A 21,938-nucleotide genomic window follows, 5' to 3' on the forward strand; every position below is an offset into this window, starting at 1 on the left:
AGCCATATAAAGGCATAAATAAAATAACTTGCTTAAGGGTTAACCTTTGAAAAATAATAATAGTTCAAAAATATACCTTTTTAAATATTTAAACATGAATCAAAAGATCAAACTTCTTCTAAAATATTTGAATATAAATTCAAAGATCAAACTTTATAAATATATTAAATGAAACACATAATTCAAAGTTCATAAATAAAATTTGTAAACATTCAAACATGTTCATATAAAACAGATGTTGTAATCCCCCACAATTTTAAAGGATTTTATAAATATATTTAAGTATTTATATATTTATATTTAAACTCAAATGAGTTTGGAAAATGATTTGACTATTTAAAGAGGTTGACTATTTTAAAAGTCAAATGAAATTATTCTTCATGGCTTAATAAAATTGAAAAAATATTTTAATTAAGCATGTTTTAATAAAAGTTTTAAATATTAAAGTATATTGAAAAAGAAGTCTAATGGAATCGAAAATCCTAAAAGGATAAAAAGGAAAAAGAGTCATGTTGATTGATTAAAGTCTTAAGTTGTTCATCTTATTAGTCATCAAATCTCATTAAACCTTATCTCTTTTCCTAAGCCCAAAAATGGAAGCCTTTATATAAATATCCTAAAACCCGATTATTTTATCCCACACAATTATTTTGCACTCCACTTTCACGTCATTCACGCCCCTTCTTCCTTCGACTTTGATTATTAAAATCCTAAAAGGATAAAAAGGAAAAGAGTCATGTTGATGATTAAAGTCTTAAGTTGTTCATCTTATTAGTCATCAAATCTCATTAAACCTTATCTCTTTTCCTAAGCCCAAAAAGGGAAGCCTTTATATAAATATCCTAAAACCCAATTATTTTATCCCACAAAATTATTTTGCACTCCACTTTCACGTCATTCACGCCCCTTCTTCCTTCTACTTTGATGATTAAAATCCTAAAAGGATAAAAAGAAAAAGAGTCATGTTGATGATTAAAGTCTTAAGTTGTTTATCTTATTAGTCATCAAATCTCATTAAACCTTATCTCTTTTCCTAATCCCGAAAAGGGAAGCCTTTATATAAATATCCTAAAACCCGATTATTTTATCCCACACAATTGTTTTGCACTCCACTTTCACGTCATTCATGCCCCTTCTTCCTTCGACTTTTTCTCTCTCCTCTTCGTGCGTCGTTCTTGTTCTCTCTCTCAAATCCGTTTCTTCTTCTTCAAGTAACATTTCTTCTTCAACAAGAAACGTCACGAGTCTCCCTAAAGTTCGAACCTTGCTGCTGCCGTGCCGCTGCTGGGGTCTGTCCTTGTCGGCGCTGTTCTTCCTTCTTCGTTTGTTGGTTGTTTTCTTTCTTCCTTCCTAAGATTCCATTAAAAGACTAGGTTTTTATGTTATTTTATTATTATTAATCATATTTACTAGTTAAATTACTGTTTTTGTTATATATATAATTTCGGTTTATATAGTATGTATTATAAGAAATTTCAGATTTGTTATATTGAGTTTATTTTTGGTTTTAATCATGAAAACAAGAGTGTTTAGGGTTTTTAATTGCTAGAAACTAAAGAAATATATTATGAACTATGAGATTTACTTAGTACATGATTTTAAATACGTTGTACATATTTTAAGGAGCGTTATTAGATTTTAAAAGTGCTGTAATTTCATAAAAGAGCTATTTATATGGAGTTTTTAAGGATTTTTAATTGCTAGAATAGTAGTACTATACTAGGAATTAAAAATAACTTAAGTTTGACACTTAAAATCGATTTTAAAACGTGTTTTAAATTATTTAAAGCTGCTGTAATTTTTTTTTTGAGTTATTAATTTTTGTTACCTTGTTTTCTAGGCGAAGAATACATTGTGGGAGACTTTTAACGATTTAAAAGTGGCCTACAGGCTAGTATATACGAGGTACGTACATTATTACGTGCTATGTGGCTTAGTATCATGTTTTAAGGAAGGTTTAAATTTTAGTATCATGTATAGGAACCTAATTTGTTCGTATATGTGATTTCTGGAAATTATTTACATGTTTTATGCCTGTGTGCAACATGTGACTTAGAATTGTTTATGAATATTGAATTATATGTTTGTATGGAATAATTGATGCAAGCATGTCAAGTTAGTTTATTTATTAATTCGCATAAGAATTAGTATATGTTAAAGTGAATCATGTAATGCATGTATTCTTTGAGAAGTATCATTATTTTATTATCTTATGAGGACCGTGGACCTTATTTGGTAAGTTTACAAGTTATACCTATATAAAGGTAAGATTATTGTTGGCTAGGTTCAACAATTAATGGAAGTTAAGATTAAGAAGAAATTAAAGTAGTCTTGGATTGTAAGTTGTGATCACTTGTTAAATCCAAAGATAAAAGAAGTTCAGTTGTGATTGTCTGATTTTATTTATATGTTATTGGTATGTGTGTGTGTGTCAACACAGTAATAATATGGAAATGACGTAAAGCGTAACGAGAATAGTTATAGACTTTAGACTTGTGCCTGAGTCTTTGGAAAAGATGATTTGGAAAGATACTATGGTAAGCTTCGCGTACAATAACGTTTAGAATCTTAACACTTTAGTTAAATATACTATGTAATATTTACTAATTTGTGAAATGCGTTTTTTGTAGAATCAATTCAATATTGAAAATGATGAAGCCAAGAAGAATGTGTTTCTATCCGCGGTTGCCCAGAGATTCAGAGATTTCAAGGCCAAGTTAGTGTCGGGGTGGATCACGAAGCGGAGAAAAGTCGTGGGTACAAAGAAGAAGAAATCTACGGGGGAGAAACACACACGTCTGAGGCTTCACCGGACACATCATTTGAGGCGCCATCCAAGTTACCATATCAGATATGGAGGCATATCAACCTGAGGAGTGGCAAGCATTTGTTCATAAAAACAACCCCGGAAGCTGTTGTAAGAATATTTTACTAGCTAAGATTTAATACTCTTAGATCCAGTATTATTGTATAAATCATACCTAACCTTTGTTTATAATTGTGTGTTTCAGGCATCTCGTGAGAAAAGTAGCGCGAATACAAAAGCTAGGAAGTACTATCACCATCTGGGTGCTCAGTCGTATGGGCAGGCAAGAGATACGTGGATGTATAGCCATTACCCCACGATTGGGTCGGCAACGGCAACGGGCACTAGCTCTACGACGACAGTTGCACAACCTCGGCAACCAGATAGAGTGCTCGATTGGTGGTGTTCGATGCGTGGGGTTGATGCAAAGGGAAGAGAGTCTTGCCTGATCCGGAACACAACAGATAGCTAATGCCATTGTAAGTACATATTATAAGTTTTTGATAAGGTATATATAATATAACTTGTGCGCTCACGAGCATTTCTCTCTTATCCTTATGTAGATTGGCTTGAAGGAAAAGAAGGCAACTGGTGAGTTCACTTTTAAAGGACAAATTGATGCATTACACGAGACTTTAGGACGGGACCAATATGGACGTGTGAGGGGCGTATGAGGTGTCCGCCTCGGGGTGAGAAAGGTGTATGGTGATCAATACACCTCTACGTCAAAATCCGGTGCCTCCAGTGTGAATTCGGCAGCTTCCATAGATGTGGAGGCTATGAAAGCTGCAATTCGAGGAGCTCAGAGCGGAGATGACATAGAATTTCAACGCCATTTTGGCGCAGACCGACTTTTGGTGCTTTCCAGCAGGGCAGTGTTCCTACGCAACCTGATCCAGTTCCGGAGTTCACGGTAATCACTTAATATCACAACTATTGTTCTTAAATGCATGAAATTCTTACTATATATATATGTTGTTTCATAGACTAACTATGAATAGAGTTTTTTTTAAAAGGAAGAGACACCATGTGAGCTATTAGCTCGAGGAGATGGTCATGGCAGTTTCATTCTCGTTGTTTATGGCCAAGCACAACCCTCTAGGGACCGGGTACGATTGCACAACCAGGCAGTCGCTGATATTCACTATGTGGTCAGCGTTTCAGAGATTATGCCCGGTTTCGAAGAATTACCTTTTCCGCTGCCGAATGCAGAAGTTGGTCTACAGTTAGTGACTGATGCCCTTGGCAGTTATGTTCTATGGCCGCGTGCATTGGTGCGGTTATCAGATGAGGTACAAGATTAACATATAATATATATATATATATTATATATATATATATATATATATATATATATATATATATATATTATAATATATATATATATATATATATATATATATATATATTATTGTTTTCTTTTATAGTTCCTATATATATATGATTGTCAGTAATATCTTTTTAATTTGACTAATTACTAGGGTTCGGGGAAGGCCGACAGGAAGGGAAAGAAGGCATGTTCACCTCAGGAAGGCCGACGTGATGAAGTGGAGAAAGTAAATGTTTCTATGACAAAGTGTCCACTCGTTACGGAGATCGAGGTGGTGCAAGGCCTTACTTCTCCATGCTTTTGGCTACATGAGTGCGCTAGCGATGTAAACGATGAAGCAATGATTGAGATTCAGTTGTCGCACCACCAATTCCACTACTTTGAGGATACATCGACCTTCATTTCTAAGGTTGATATTAAAGAATTCTTACGTGGGGAAGAGTTGAATGTTTCCATGATACAACATTCATGAGGTAATACTTTAGTATATAAATTAAATATGTATTATATATACATATATATGCCTTAATTAAGTAGTTTTCAATTCAACTAACTTCCATAATAAGTAAGTTTTCTTTTAATCAATATGATTTCTAGGCTATTAACAATGAATTGATTGCATCTAGTGAGCCAATGTTTGGTTGGTTATGTCCAAGCATAGTACGAAATGACAGTTGCTTAAGAAACAAAAAGGAGTTGAAAGAGTATCTCAAGTCTTCTTTGAAAGCATGTTCTTGTCTTGGATATAAGATCATTCTTCTTCCTTACATTGAATCGTATGCTTCTTAAACTCACTTTACTTTAATTATATTGACCTATTAGTTGTTCTACGATTAATAATAACTATATTTTATTGTTGTAGGAATCATTGGACACTTATTGCAATATGTTTGTCACGTAACGAAGCCTACCACTTTGATTCTTTGCGTAAACAAACACCACGACCCTTACTAGTCAAATCATTGTTAAATAGGTAGCCTAATCGAAACTCAATATATGCGCACTTATTAATATTAAATGTACATCTAATCTTATAATAATGTATTGATGTAGTGTGATGAAGGAGGTTATTAATGCAATAGGACTTCAAGCACCAAAATCTCCTGTTTGGCATTCAGTCGAGGTAACATGACTAATTTTTTTTCCTTATATAGAAACACATAATACACATCTAACATCAATGTCATTTATTGCATCCTTTGGTGAATTTATTGTCCGCAACAAGAAGGTGGACTTGCGTGTGGATATTACGTCATGAGGTTCATGCTCGATATCGTCAACCGTTGCGCACATGTTGATGATCTTCAAAATGTATGTAACTTATTAATTAATTAGTATATGTTAGTTTCGGGGCTATTTTTGCCTTTTACGCTTCCAAATCGTATTTATTGATTTATTTAACCCCAAATTCATTTTGAACATGATTATATGAGGCATAATGTAACTATTGTGTAGATTTTTAGGTTTCCAATTGTTGTTTGTTGCATTTCGGGAACGAAAAGGCCATTTCCAGCCTATTTTGGCCTTTTCGCTCCCAAATTGTACTTATCAAGTCATTTAACCCAAATTCTCTTTGAACATCATTATATGAGGCATAATATAACTAGTATTTAGATTCTTAGGCTTTCATTTGTTGTTGGTTGCATTTTGGAACGAAAAGGCCATTTCCGGCCATTTTGGCCTTTTCGCTCCCAAAATGTACTTATCAAGTCATTTAACCCCAAATTCTCTTTGAACATCATTATATGAGGCATAATATAACTAGTATGTAGTTTCTTAGGCTTTCATTTGTTGTTGGTTGCATTCCGGGAACGAAAAGGCCATTTCCGGCCTATTTTGGCCTTTTCGCTCCCAAAATGTACTTATCAAGTCATTTAACCCCAAATTTTCTTTGAACATCATTATATGAGGCATATTATAACTAGTGTGTAGACTTTTAGGCTTGTATTTGTTTTTGATTGAATTTCGGGAAGGTATATGTCATTTTTAGAACTACTAACTACGGTAAAATGATTGAATTCTTATATACTCCCTCCGTCTTTTATTAGTTTACCCCTTTTGACTTTTGACACTATTCACATACATGACTTTGACTATCTCTTGTGATTTGTATTTAAGAAAAAAATATAGTCATGTGAGATCTTGTTGGATTCGTCTCAATGTGTATTATCCAAATATCATCTTTTTGTAATTTTTGCTTATCGAAAATTAGAGATATTAAGGTTCAAATTAGTATCTCAGCAAATGTGCCCCAAAGAAAGGGGTAAACTAATAGAGGACGGAGGGAGTATGTGTTTATTCCTTGGTTGTTTTGCAAGGTTTATAATGAAAAGAAATCCACACCAAGTTTAAGGAACTTCACCAAAGAAAAAAATAGATGAAGTTCGGGATAAGTTGGCGTCCCACATTACCGATGATTGCATATGATACATTTTAGCTCGAATGTACTAGTTTCTATCAATTCTATGTACACTTTTTACATTATTAAATATATATTTGAAGTTAATTATTACCTTTCTCCACTTGTCATATATTATTGCATTTGCATTTTTTTTTGTCAAAGGGAGGTTTTGGGTGGGGGTGGGGGTGGGGTGGTGGGGGCTGCTGGGTGGGCTGGGGATGGGGGAGGGGTGTAGCTGGGGGGTGGGCAGAGGGGTGTGCAGCGGTGGTGGGGGATGTGTAGGGGTGGGCAGGGGGTGTGCAGGGGTGGGCAGGGGTGTGCAGGGGGTGTGCAGACGTGGGCAGGGGTGGGCAGGGGTGTGGCTGGGGTGGGCAGGGCGTGCTGGGTGGGCAGGCTGGGTGTGCAGGGGGTGTGCAGGGGCTGTGGGTGGGAAGGGAAAGGCGGGCAGGGGGGGTCTGGGTAGGTGTGCTGGGTGGGCAGGGGCTGTGGGTGGGAAGGGAAAGGCTGGCAGATTTGAATTAATTTTCAAAAAAAAAAAAAAACGAATTTCAACAAAAGCAGCCCTTCTAAGCAAGAAGGGATGCACTTTTTTAAAAAGGCGTAGCCCTTCTTGCTTAGAAGGGTTGCGCTAGTTGAAACACGCGCAGCCCTTCTTATTTAGAAGGGTTGCGCTTGTTAAAAAAGCGCAACCCTTCATAGTAGGAAGGGCTCATAGGCTGCAGCCCTTCAATCTTAGAAGGGATGTGCTTTTTAGGTAAAAGTGTAGCCTTTCGTGGTGAAGGGTTGCGCTTGAAAAGCGCAGCCCTACTTAAAAAGTGAAGGGCTGCTATTGAAAGGGTTGCTGTCAAAAAGTGTAGCCCTTCCTTATTTTTCCACTAGTGATTATTCTTTTTAAAGGAGGATCATTTCCGAAGGATTTTTATTTGTTATATGATCTTTTATGATCACAATTTATAAAGAGGCCCTGACTTGTTAATTATTAGTAAGAACGGTAGCTATTATATTATTTACCCATGTACTTTTTGTATAAGTCATGTGGACAAGGTAGTTCCCCTCGTAATAGACTCATTAAGGAATACTAAACTTGGGGGTGTTACAAAGTGGTAACAGTTTCCAGGTTCTTTTTGAAAATAAAATAAACAGTCAATGAGAGTATGGGTAGATCTAGGAAAGGCATATAAGATAGAGTTTTGCATTCTATTTGCATTTTTTTGACATTTTATATTATGTGAAAAAATAACTACTTCTCTCTTTAAAGCAAATAGTTATATTTTCAAGTATAAATATTTTCTGATTTATATTTTGAAGAACGGAATAAGTATGTGGATTTATGTTTCTGAGGAAAGTTCTGGCTAAGGAAAGACTTGAACTTAAGTTGGCCGTTTGTGCCGCACCTCTCTTTCCTGGGAACTCACTCGACTAATTATTCATACACTAAGCCTAGTACTCAAATAAACAACTATTTTGGTCATATACATACATATGTATTTTTTTTTTTCAAGAATATCAAACAAATTTTTTTTATAGGAATTTCAAATATTTTCCGCTTCATTTCAAATTATAGTTCAAATGATATTTTTTATTTTGACCATAATTTCAACATGCAATCCGTATTTATCTTATAAATCTATATATATTTATTCGAATTATAAAGGTGAAACTTTTTTATTAAGTATTGATTTTTTTTTTAAAGAATTATATTGTTTAGTGTTTATTGTTTTATTTGTAATATGATTATTTTGAATATATTTTAAGGAAGTTTGACTTATTGTCAAGTTAATATGAAAAATCTTCGTATTTTTCATAAGCAAAAGAAAGAGTTTATTGTTTATTATAAGAATTGAGTTATTATTCTGCCTTTCATGGCATGTTATTAAAAAGTTACTTGCAAGTTGTGATATTACTATTTCTTACGACATATTTTTTTTGACGTGTATATTTTCTATGAGATGAACTTGGTTATTTAATGTCTTAAATGGCATGTATGCATGTGATCAAATTCATGCAAAGTGATCATTCATATATACATTGTGTAAAGCATTAATTTGTTTATTTTGTTGATTTATAAGTGTTAGGAGAACCTATGAGTTCAAAGTAAGCCAAGTTGACTATTTGAGATCCATCAAAGGTGAAGACTATTCTAGTTTATTCCTTTGAAGAAAAGAAGTTTAGTAGTTATTTTTTTAGTAGGAGTGTAGGCAATACATTGTATTATGTGCCAAGAATTGTGAAATTAGTCATTTGAAGTTCTATGTAGTTGGATGATCTTTAATGTTTAGTGACATGAGTAAGGAAGAGTTTTTTTTTTTGAGTTGTGGAAACAAGAAGTAGGAGATCAATGATTATACTAGCCTTGATGAATTATTAAGATTTAGATAAGTTATATATTTTGTTTATGGATATAGTCAACACCATCTTAGCAATGATATAGACATAACCTTTGAAAGGTGACAAAATAAGGAATATTATGAGGACCTTACAGGTATGCGAGGTACCATATTTGAAGCTGGATTTAATTAAGGAATTTTCCCCTATGCTGAATCGCAAATATTTTAAAAGGAGTTATCGTTGTTATAGTTAAGCAAAGAAAGTCCGAAGTAAGAACATATTTGAAACTTTAGCAGGTTCCTTTAGATCATTTTTGTTTTCAAAGGTGAAGTAAGATACTAGAATTCTCTATTGCTTAAGTGATAGAGTATTCATAATAATTGTTGTTTTGGCAATATGAAAGATAAAGTGATTATAAGGATTGGGTATATCCTTATTGAAATAATTTAGTGACTCTAATAATAGAAGAAATATATTCTTTTGGGAGAAATTCATAGCTTAATAAAAGAGAAAAAAAGGAAGAAACTAGTCAATCAAGGTAATTGATTTTGGAAAGAATAGTCGTATTTTTATATTATGGATTTAAGCATTGAGTTTATATTATGTGAAGGAGTTAATTTTATTGAAGTGAAGAATGTGTGAATTTTCAGGAAAAGTTTGTTTAGTTACTACCTCAAGTCCTAGTTGAGTATTGTCTATTTGATATGAAATGGTAGTCGTTATATAGAGTTCTAATTCTGTTAGGATTCTATGTAAATTAGGGTTTTAATTTCAGCATTATTTTAATTAAGTGTTTAAGTGATAAAGGAATCCTATTATACTTAGGAGTCTAATTCCTTATCAAAGTCTAATTAGGAGTCTTAATAGGCGTGTGATATATAGGTGATTATTTATCGTGATCCTTAAGATAAAGATAGATAAGATTATGTTTATCTTTTAAGCTTTACTAGTCATAATAGGTTTAGGAAAACTTGTACTATATAATGAGTTTTTCGGCCATAATAATAGTTAGATTGATTTTGAGTTAATTCTTGTGAATTAAAGTTTCAGGAGAGAATCCACAAAGTTTCAGGAGTGAATCCACAAAAAACCCAGTTGAACTTTGAGTCGAAATACGCCTAAGTTCTTCATATCTTGGTTACTAATTGAGTTATTGCGACGAAATACGCCAGTATACTCAAGGTTACATTAAATAAAAACATAAAAATCCAATCTTTTATAAATAAAGCCACTAAACTACATCAAGAGCCCTAACTAAGTGAATTCTTCCATAAAGAATCACATCACTATTTTTGAGAGTAAGAAAAATTTGAAGACGAATTTCGAGGAGTTTTAGTTTTGAGGACCTAAGTAAGGAAGTCTATTTTTTTCTTCAGGTATATGTTGTGTTAGTATATATACTAACAAGTTTTGCTTGTGAATAGTGATGAATTGTTTTGATTTTGATTTGTAATAAAGTAGGATTAAGGATTTTTTTTTTTTTTGATATTTATTGTGAGACCTTCATGAGTTATGTGCAGTTGAGTAAATTTTGAGGAGAAAGTAAAAGTTTTTTTTTTTAAAAAAGAAGAGATAGACTGGTTTGAATATTATATTTTCGAGTAAAGCTTACGAAAGGTTTTATAAAGATTTTTTGTTCTCACTATATTATAGTATTTTGATAATATATTAGTATATTCTTAAATAGTTTTCCTACAAAACTTGTCTTTAGTATCAGTATGTAATTTTTAAGTATTTCAAGAATTTGGGAAAAAAAATTATGCTCAAATTTTATAAAATTTTCAGTTTGTCATAAACTATACCCTTTTGGACTTATTCAAATATTTTCTTTATTATGTTGACCTATTATTAAAGGCAATTATTTCTAATACCTTGAAATAGAGATTATTCTTTTTAAAGTTTAAAAGTTATTTTTGAAAGTGTTATCTCTCTAGTGACTTTACTATTATATTTCCAGCAATGATTTTTATATTGTTTGCATTACAAAATTGGAAAATAATTTTAAGTCAAATTTTAAGCTTTAGTAAGTTACAGGGTCGTAACTACTTTTAAGGAGGGTATAATACGATAGAGTTTCGCGCTTTTAACTTAAAACGGTATTTTTGACCTAATTTTGACTTATTTTATGAGTTATTAAGTGAGGCAACTTACTTTAATAGAAATAATTTGATATATATGTAAATTAATTGCTATATTTCTTATTTGCTTGCTTCAAGTTTCGAGGACGAAACTTCTTTTAAGGGGGGTAGTCTGTAATACTCCATATTTTTTTAGTAAGTTATTATTTATATTTTTATAAAAGTTTTAGTTTTCAAAAAGGTATTTACTAAAGAGGCTTTTAAAATAGGCTTTTATAAAAGATTTTGAGTATTTAAAATAGATTTTAGCCCAAATAGATATTTGGGCCTAAGTTTACTAGTTTTAAAACTCAAGTACTTTAGTAACAATTTAAAATATTTTAAAGAAAAGGTTTAGAAAAGAAAAGAAGAAAAAAAAAAGATTTAAAGAAATTGCAAGTTGTTTTATTTATGCCATTATATGGCTAAAGTTTTATATAAGAATTATTATTCTTTTTAAAGGAGGATTATTTCCGAAGAATTTTTATTTGTTATATGATCTTTTATGATCACAATTTATAAAGAGGCCACGACTTGTTAATTATTAGTAAGAACGGTAGCTATTATATTATTTACCCATGTACTTTTTGTATAAGTCATGTGGACAAGGTAGTTCCCCTCGTAATAGACTCATTAAGGAATACTAAACTTGGGGGGTGTACACACTTTAGGAAAGGTACCTAGGCAAGAAAAAGGAGTTTTATTAAAGTTATATACTTTATATTATATAAGTTATTACAAGTACCCAAGGAAGGTTTATATGAATATTTCTGAATGTTTAATAAAGTATTTAAATTTCCGCATATACATGTACTCAGTATTTTTACTGACACGCATTTTGTTTTGTTTTGTTTTGTTTTGTTTTATGGCTTTGTCCCTATGATGACCCTATTTTGGCGAGCAGATTTTACAGGTTGATATGATGCATACTTCATATGGGGGAGCTAGTGAGGAATCATAATTAGTCAAGGAGAAGTTATTTTATTTTCTTTATTTCCATTGTTATATAGTTGTACAATAAAGTTCAGATTAATAAAGAAAAGTTATTTAAGTTATTTCCGCTGCATTAGTTTAAAGTTCAGTTAGTAGTTAGTATCAAAGCCTTTAACGTTATCACGTGGCGGTAATACTCTTAAGGAGTTTTATATTAAAATAAGTTTTTCCAAAAGAGGGAAATTTGAGGGTGTTACAGTGATGACTTGAATTAAAAGTTGTAAATCACTTAAAATGAAATATCGGAGGAAAATGATGAGCATGTTGTCCTGTATGGGAGGTTTAGTGGCCCCCTACAGGTTTATCTTGTTACTAAGCTGAATTTCTATTACTTGTCTTCCTTCTACCTTGTTGATCCAAGTAGAAGGGGTGTGCACACTAGGGACTCCGTTATTATGGCCATTATGTTATCCGTAGGTGGTTACAGAGGATTGACCCCGGCCTACAATGTTGAAGTAAGTGGTTACAGCGAATTGACCCCAGCTTACGGGTGTTCTATTTCCTCTCCTTTAATAACTTGTTTAATTGAATTAATTATGTGATTATTCATTGTATATGTGCTATGATCTTTAAACCTATTAACCCACTATTTTTCAAAGTATTTTCAACTTAAATATTTTATGGAATGTAGTTGGAATTACTCAGTTTTTATTTTTTATTTTTGGGAGCTTCTCTCTCTTGTTTCTTTTCAACGTATTTGTGCAGGTAGGTGATCGGCGGGGGAACCAAAGGGAGATCATTTAGAGTTGTCATCCACTTAGCTTATGATTTAGCTTCCGCTGAAACTCTGAAACACTTAAGTATTTAGTAATATTTCATGAACGATTTACTTAGTTGTAAGAATTAATGCATTTGAGTTTAGTATGTTTTAACCTAACCTTGCATTTATTTCCAAGGAGGTAAGTGTGGCGGTAGTGCCTTCTTGTCGAGTCGAACCCTCGTGGATTTTTCCCCCATCTCGAGTTTTTACTAAAAGAAGGAGGGTCTTGATCGATGGGGGTGTTACATTGACAAAGTAAATGGTGTTGAACCCTAGTTTTAATAATGACAAAGAAACAAAGGAACAAACTAAGTAGTGAACTAATGAATTATTTAAGTGTATGGTGTCTAAGGTATCAATGCAAGGAACTGGGAGAATACGAAGTCAATGAAGAAGTCAAGAGAGGATTTCAAAGGCTAAGTAAAGAAGTTTCTATGTTGATACTGGAGCAAGCATTGGATCAAGAATAATAGAAGCTAGGCGTTTTATTTTCTAGTTCCAATGTAAAGGAACAAAGAAAGAATGGTAAGGAACTGTGGCAGAATATTTGAGAATGAAGCGTTTGTTCTTGTAAGGAACAAACTCAGTGGCACTTAGAAATATGTTAAAGGAACTGAACTAATATAAGGAACTAGACTTAGGCGTGTATTAGTATAACGTTAAAAGATAATGGAGTAAGTCATGCCTAGATTATAGGAAATTAGTTATTTCTAATTTCAAATGATAAAATCAGTTTTAAAAAGAAAATCTGTTTTGGAAAAGATTTTATTTTTCGGAAAATAAGAAAATAAATATCCGGTTGTTAGAAAGATTTTATTTCAAAGATATTATTTTCTTAAAGATTAGAAATTCAGATTTAAAGATAAAAGAGTTTATAAAAACTGATTTTCGGATAATGCTCAAGGAACTCCTGTTATTTAGGAGTAATGGCTGCATTTTATCCACGTTCATTATAGTTCATGGGATCATGGGACATGATGTAAAACGTGTTCCTTAGGGGAAGGAACATCATGGGTAAATGGATTAAAACGTGTACTCTAACATTAATCCCACGTTCTTCATGATTAACACTATAAATATAGAAGTCTAGATAAGTTCCAAATTGTGTCTGACTAAGTAATTAAGTGAGTTTAACTTATTAAGTGTCAGTGCCTTCATTCTCTCATAATAGCCATTTGTTCTTTGCCTTCTTACTCTAATTCCACTAAGCTTATTTCGATCAATTGTATTTTGGTTTTTGGGGTAAGGGAACTTTGAGTGAAGTTCTGTAAGAGAAAGGCTTTGAGTGAAGCTTGTATGTGTGAGAAAACTTCGAGTGAAGTTGAGAGGAACTGCTGTTAAGGGAACAGTGGTTCAGGAACTTGAGTTTAGGAACTCAAGGTAGGGCTCGAGTTAGAATTAGGTTGTAACAGAGTTGTTTGGCCTAATTAGTGAAAGTGTTGAGTTTAAAATCCCTAGTGGTCGAGGTTGTTTCTTCTTGTTGGGCCCAAGAAGTTTTTCCTCGTAAAAATCCCTTGTGTTCCTTTAGCTTGTTTATTCGTTTAAGTTTTAATTTCCGCAAAAAGTTACGTTTATTTCTACACCTACAATTCACCCCCCTCTTGTAGTGTTCCTAGGGAAATAACAATTGGTATCAGAGCTAGAACTCACGTAAGATAGGAAACCCTATTGAGGAAAAGATCCAAGGAACAATGAATACCACCGAGAAACTTGAAGAAGGTTATTCCACTCAAAGGCCTCCTATGTTCAATGGGAAGTACTACAACTATTGGAAGAACCGCATGGAGATATTCATCAAGGCTGAAAACTATCAGGTATGGAGAGTCATTGAAGTTGGTGATTTCGAAGTCACAACTACAAATGACAAAAATGAGGTAACTCTTAAACCCCTCTCTGATTATGACAAATCTGATTTTGAAAAAATGGAAGTAAATGCCATGGCTATTAAATTATTGCATTGTGGACTTGGACCCCATGAACATAATAGGATCATGGGATGCAAATCCGCAAAGCAAATATGGGATTTACTAGAAGTAACCCACGAAGGAACTAATGAAGTTAAAAGATCGAAAATTGATTTACTTATGAATCAATATGAACTGTTCTGCATGAAATCCAAAGAAAGCATCCGAGACATGTTTACTCGTTTTACTAACATTATAAATGAGTTGGCTTCTCTTGGAAAGTTTATTTCATCTGAGGAACAGGTTCGAAAGGTTCTTAGGAGTCTTCCTAAGGACAGATGGATGGCTAAAGTCACGCTCTTCAAGAAACAAAAGACTTCACTAAGTTCAACTTAGAACAGCTGGCAGGGTCACTTATGACTCATGAGCTTCACCTTGATACTGAATATGGTGAAAGCTCCAAATCAAAATCAATTGCTCTCAAAGCAGATGATGAAGATGATTCGGACTCTGAAGAAGAAGAAGCAGCCCTCATGGTTCGAAAATTTCGAAAGATGTACAGGAACATGAAGAATGGAAACTTCAAAGGTAAAACTAAGAAATTTTCTAACAAAGCTGCTTGTCATAAATGTGGAAGTACAGATCACTTCATCAAAGAATGTCCTCTTTGGGAAAACGACAAAACCAAAGAAAGGAACAAGGAACGCTTTGCTGAAAGGAACAAAGAATCAAAAGCACCTTTCTCTAAGGCAAATGTCGCAAAGCTATGATAGCTGCTTGGGGAGATTCAGAGACGGAAGAAGAAGAGGAACAACCAACTGAAGAAACAGCAAACCTTTGCCTCATGGCAAACAATGACGAAAAAGAAGATGAAGAAAAAATTGAGGTAAGTCAACATGGACTTGAGTCAGAACTAGATGGTAAAACTAGGACTGAAATATATGATCTTCTTTATGATGCAATTCTTGAATGTAGAGATGAACGTGAAAAACGTGAACAAACGGAACAAGCCTTAAAGGTTTGCAAGGAACACATAGAATGGCTTAAGAAAATGAGAACTGATGTCGAAACTAGATTTTTTGATTTGTTTGATAAAAACTTAAAAATCAAAGAATGTTATGAGAGTTTGAAAAATGAAAATTATCTAATTAATTTAGAGATTTCACACTTGAAGGAATTTGTCCCTGTTCTGAGTTCCTTTGATATAAGATCAACCCCTTTGAAAGGATACAGATCTGAGATTGAAAAAATAAATAAAGAGAAAAATATTTTAAAGGAACAGATCTGTAATCTTAAAAAGGAACTGGTTGTCGCAAGGAACAGAGGCAAAATCATGAAAGTTCCTAAGTGGATTGAGAAACCACAGACCAAAAGGAAGGAAGGTCTTGGTTTTGAAAACTACAAGAAAAGGAACAAGACAAAGAAATATGTTGATCTACCTAGTGATAAGTTCTGTATGTATTGTGGCAAGGTAGGTCATTACATAAATCAATGTCAACTAAAATCTGAGATGATTGGGAAAAATGTGACAATAAGTAAGAAAAAATGGGTTGTCAAAACTAAACCTAGTCAGGAACAGGAACCCACGAAAGATGGGGTTCCTTCAACTAACAACTAGTTGATTTTTGCAGGTTGGAGTGAGGGGGAACAACACTTGGTATCTCGATAGTGGTTGTTCCAAGCACATGACAGGAGACAAAACGAAGTTTCTCTCACTCACAACCTATGAAGGTGGCAGTGTAACATTTGGTGATAATAAGAAAGGTAACATTGTTGCTATGGGTAAGGTCGGTAAGTCACCATTACACTCCATTGAAAATGTATTTTTAGTTGAAGGTCTAAAACATAATCTATTAAGCATTTCTCAATTCTGTGACAAAGGAAATACTGTAAAATTTGATAAGAAAAATGCTTAATCATCAACATTAAAACTAAGAAGGTTATTTGGAAGGAACAAGGAAAGGGAACACATACATTGTGGATCTAGACCTTGTTCCTCAAATCAATTTAACTTGTCTTAGTGTTATTGAAGATGATTCACTTCTATGGCACAAGCGTCTAGGACATGCTAGCTTTTCATTCTTGAGAAACTTAGATCAAAAGACCTTGTTTTAGGATTACCATCTATAAAATTTCATATTGATCAAGTTTGTGATGCATGTGCACGAGGTAAACAAGTAAGATCCTCTTTCAAATCTAAAACGATTGTAAGTACCACTAAACCATTAGAGTTAATTCATATGGACTTATGTGGACCCATGAGAATTCAAAGCAGAAGTGGAAAGAGGTATGTACTTGTGATTGTAGATGACTACTCTAGGTACACTTGGGTTATTTTCTCTCTAGTAAAGATGAAACTTATGATGAGTTCCTTGTCTTTGCTAAAAGAGTTCAAAACCTAAGTGGACATAAAATAATGCACATTAGATCAGATCATGGCAAGGAATTCGAAAATTATAAATTTGATGACCTAAGCAGAGATAATGGCCTAGATCATAATTTTTCTGCCCCTAGAACACCACAACAAAATGGTGTTGTAGAAAGGAAAAATAGAACTTTGGAGGAAATGTCTAGAACCATGTTAATTGCTAGTGAACTTCCAAGGAACTTTTGGGCTGAAGCTGTTAATACTGCTTGTCACATAATTAATCGTGCCATGATGAGACCTATCATTAATAAAACTCCTTATGAACTTTACTTTGGAAAGAAACCAAACATCACCTATTTTAGAACATTTGGATGCAAATGTTATGTGCATAATAATGGAAAAGATAATCTTGGAAAATTTGATGCAAGGAGTGATGAAGCAACATTTTTAGGATACTCCTCACATAGTAAAGCTTATAGAGTATATAACAAGAGAACTATGTGTGTTGAAGAAAGCATTCATGTAATCTTTGATGAATCTGACAAACATAATCCAAGCATACAGGTTGATGACTATGAGATAGGGTTAGCAACCTAGTCAAGGAACACAGATTCACAAGAAGAAGAAGAAGTGAAAGAGGAAAGGAACGAGGAATTCGAAAATAATGAGATCAATGATATTCCTGTTCCTCAAGGAGGAGAAGATGCTCCTGTTCCTCTAAATGAAGGAACTGAGTCCACCGAGGCTAACAGAGGAACAACTGAGCAGAGTTCCTCATCCATCAAGGAACTCATGAGGAACAACATGTTCCTATAAGAGAGTTTCAACCAAAACCTTGGAGATTACAAAAGTCACATCCTGTGGAACTCATAATCAGCGACATATCCAAAGGTACGCAAACTAGATCTCAGTTAAGGAACTTTTGTGCATTTCATGCGTTCCTATCAATGATGGAACCAAGAAATCATGAAGAAGCCTTAACTGACTCTGATTGGATTATTGCAATGCAAGCTGAATTAAATGAGTTTGAAAGAAACAAGGTATGGCATCTAGTTCCTTCATCTAAACAACAAAAAGTAATTGGCTTAAAATGGGTGTTTAGAAACAAACTAGATGAATATGGAACCATTGTAAGAAACAAAGCTAGACTTGTAGTAAAAGGTTATAACCAACAAGAAGGAATTGATTATGAAGAAACCTTTGCTCCTGTAGCTAGATTAGAAGCCATTAGAATCTTAATTGCATTTGCTGCTTACATGGGATTCAAATTATATCAAATGGATGTTAAGTGTGCATTTTTAAATGGCTATCTAAACGAAGATGTATATGTTGAACAACCCCCTGGTTTCGAAAATAACAATCTCCCAAATCATGTCTACAAGCTTGATAAAGCTCTTTATGGGTTAAAACAAGCACCTAGATCATGGTATGAGAGATTATCTAAGTTCCTTTTAGAAACAACTTTAAAAGAGGAAAGGTTGATAAAACCTTGTTCCTAAAATCTAAAGGAACTGATATTTTGCTTGTTCAAATATATGTTGATGACATCATATTCGGAGCTACTAATGAAACATTGTGCAAAGAATTCTCAAGTCTCATGAGCAATGAATTTGAAATGAGTATGATGGGTGAGTTAAATTTCTTTCTTGGACTACAAATCAAACAAACTGAAAAAGGTATAATTGTTCACCAACAAAAATACATAAAGGAACTATTAAAGAAATATGGCCTCGAAAATTCAAAGATAAATCACACTCCTATGGGAACTTCAACTAGATTAGATGAAGACTCCATAGGAACAAGTGTTGATCAAACAAAATATAGAGGAATGATTGGTTCACTTTTGTATCTAACTGCTAGTCGTCCAGACATAGCTTTCAGTGTTGGTTTGTGTGCTAGATTTCAAGCAAATCCAAAGGAGTCTCACCTCACTGCTGTGAAGAGAATTCTTAGATACCTTAAAGGAACAGATGATCTTGGACTCTACTATCCAAGAAGTGATACATTCGAACTAAAAGGATATGCAGATGCAGATTATGCTGGAGATCTTGTTAATAGGAAAAGCACCTCAGGTATGGCACAATTCCTTGGTCATAGTTTAGTTTCTTGGAGTACCAAGAAACAAAACACAGTTGCTTTATCCACTGCTGAAGCAGAATATGTAGCTGCTGCTGCATGTTGCTCTCAAATGCTTTGGATAAAACAACAACTTAGTGACTATGGAATAAACTTTGAATGTGTTCCTATTTATTGTGACAATACAAGTGCTATAAGTATATCTAAAGATCCAGTGCATCATTCTAGAGTAAAGCATATACATATTAGACATCACTTTTTAAGAGAAAATGTGAAAAAGGTTTGATCAAACTTGAGTTTTGTCAAACTGATTATCAGATTGCTGATATCCTAACTAAGCCTTTGCAAAGAGATAGATATGAAAAATTAAGGCTTGAGTTAGGCTTAATAAAAATTAAGTGATTGTTCCTATGTCAATTCCCCCATGTTTGAATCAATTTGAGTGACTTTGTGTGCTAAAAATAATTGTGTTTAATTGCCTAAGACCATTGCAAATTGGAATGTTGAAAACATAACCATGAAGTCAAAGAAATAAACAACTCACAAATGTCACATAATACTCCCCTTACTGTTCCTAAGGTCAAGAAACATGCATAGTATGAAGGATATTGATATGTAGCATTAGTTGTTCCTATAGCACAAGTTCCTTAGCATTTATTTTCTTTCAAAAATTAAAATTCATAAAAATCCGAAAAATCCGATAAAATCCCAAAAATAAGGGGAACCAGTTTAATTAAATCTTGGTTCTTTTATCTTTTCGTTTTCTTCCTTTTATTTTATTTTTATTTTTATTTTCTTTGCTTTATTTCTTTCCCGCGTGTCATAATTACTATTACATGCAAAACTTCCTTCTTCAATTCATCTAAAGAAACCGTGTTCCTCTCAAACGCTTCATCTTCACCAAATCCGAAACCTCATCACACCCTTTGATACTCCATAAAAACCTCCAAACCTTCGAAAATCATGGCAAAAACTTCAAGAAACTCACCTTTTCCAACACCAAAAACAACCGACACTTCAAAAATGGAAATTTCTTCATCTCCAACTAAAACCCTTGAAACCGACATAATTCAAGAAAACCCCATAGAGGAACAGCAATTAGAATCTCCTAGAAGGAGCATGAGAAGAAGAAAATTGATTGGGGAAGATGAAGAAGAAGAAACCCCGGAACAATCTCAGGGGGAAGAAGAAGAAACTGCACCTGTTCCTTCCAAAGGAACTGTTTCTTCGTCTTCCAAGAAAAGGGTCGAACGAAGTGAATCTAGGTATGTCTTGGGCTTTTGCGTCGATTTAGAATGGGCAATAAAATTGAATTTCTAGAATTAACCTCCATTCTAAAGGAACAAGGCATGGAATTCTTGTTTGAATTCGCCTTTAATAATGCTCTTGTTCCTCTAGCTATGGATGAGTTTTGTGCAAATTTTGTTAATACTAATGGAACTTGCACAACTGAAGTTAGAGGCAAGAAAATAAGGTTTAATCAAGCAACTTTAAGCAAAGTATGGGAAGTTCCTTGCAAAGGAACTGATTTGTATTTTAAAAGGAAAGGAACTGTTTCCTTTCCTAATTTTCCTCAAGACAAAATCTTAGAATATTTTGGAGGAACAGCTGGCCAAAACAAACTTAAATCAATCTACTCTCTCCCCTTCACAAAGTACTGTTTAACTTGGTTTGGAGAGCACTCATTCCTCGAACTGAAAAGAGGAATGAAGTGGGTCTCTTGGATATGTGTTACATGTTTTCTTGGACCAACATACAAATAATTTCCCTTCCCTCTTCATTCAACACTTAACCCATTGATTGAAAATCATTGTGTATTGGTACGGGCCTTGATATACTTCTTACTTCATCATTTGAAGTAAGACTTACTGGTTGGACCACCATAGGGTCAAACAAGGGAACATGAATGAGAAGACCCTAAATGGACTTGGTTGTCTGTCCAAGAAGGTGTTCTCATTCAAGGAAGAATGGCTTCCAGTTCCTCAGGAAAAAGAAAATGCCCAAACTGGACTTAGAAGAAGATGATGATGTAATCTTGGATAACCCTGTTCCTAAGCCGGAGGAACCGAAACCTAAGAGGCGCAAACACATTGCCACTAAGCCTAAACCCTCTGTTCCTTGAGAGTGAGAAAGAGCACTCGTCGAAAAATTGCTCCTGTTCCTGTTCCTTCCAACGAGGACTCTCCTTTAGTCCTTTCGGATAATGAGGAACAGGTACCCTCTACTCTCAAGGAACCATACCTCCACCATCTCCCAAACTCTCTGTTCCTTTCACAAAAATACCCTCCATTTCACCTTCGTCCTTCTCTGTTCCTTCAGTTTTGAGCAGTTGAAGGATGAAATAAAAGGCCAAATCCTTTTGCTTCCACCTCCACAACTCTTCCACCCACACCACCATTTCTTCCTCCCATTTATCACCCTTCACCTTCTGTTTCCATTCCTGGAACAGATGAGCCTTCCACTCAAACCTCCCCAGTTCCTTCACAACATCCCCCATCTGCCTCTAGTTCCAAGGGTAAGGAACAGGAAAATCCGGATGACACTAACTGGGTTAATGAAGTCTGCCTTCCTGCACAACATATGATAAAATTTTACAATCATCTTCATTGGACTTTGGATGCCAAAACTGATACTATGTAAGTCTTATGAAGAAATTGAGTGATACCGTGGTTCGCAGCAAAGAAGATGGACTATGGCTCGTACCTTGGAGGAGCTGAAGGAACAGGTTGAACTACATCATGGGGTGGTGATGAAAAAGTTGGAGGATGTGGTTGAAGAAGAAGTTGTAGAGGAACACCATTCCCCTTCCCTTTCTTAGTTTCTTTAATTGTTGTTCCTGTTTCTTTCATCAAGGA

Source organism: Beta vulgaris, chromosome 2 (assembly GCF_026745355.1).
Source record: "Beta vulgaris subsp. vulgaris cultivar EL10 chromosome 2, EL10.2, whole genome shotgun sequence".
Classification (NCBI taxonomy): Eukaryota; Viridiplantae; Streptophyta; class Magnoliopsida; order Caryophyllales; family Amaranthaceae; genus Beta; species Beta vulgaris.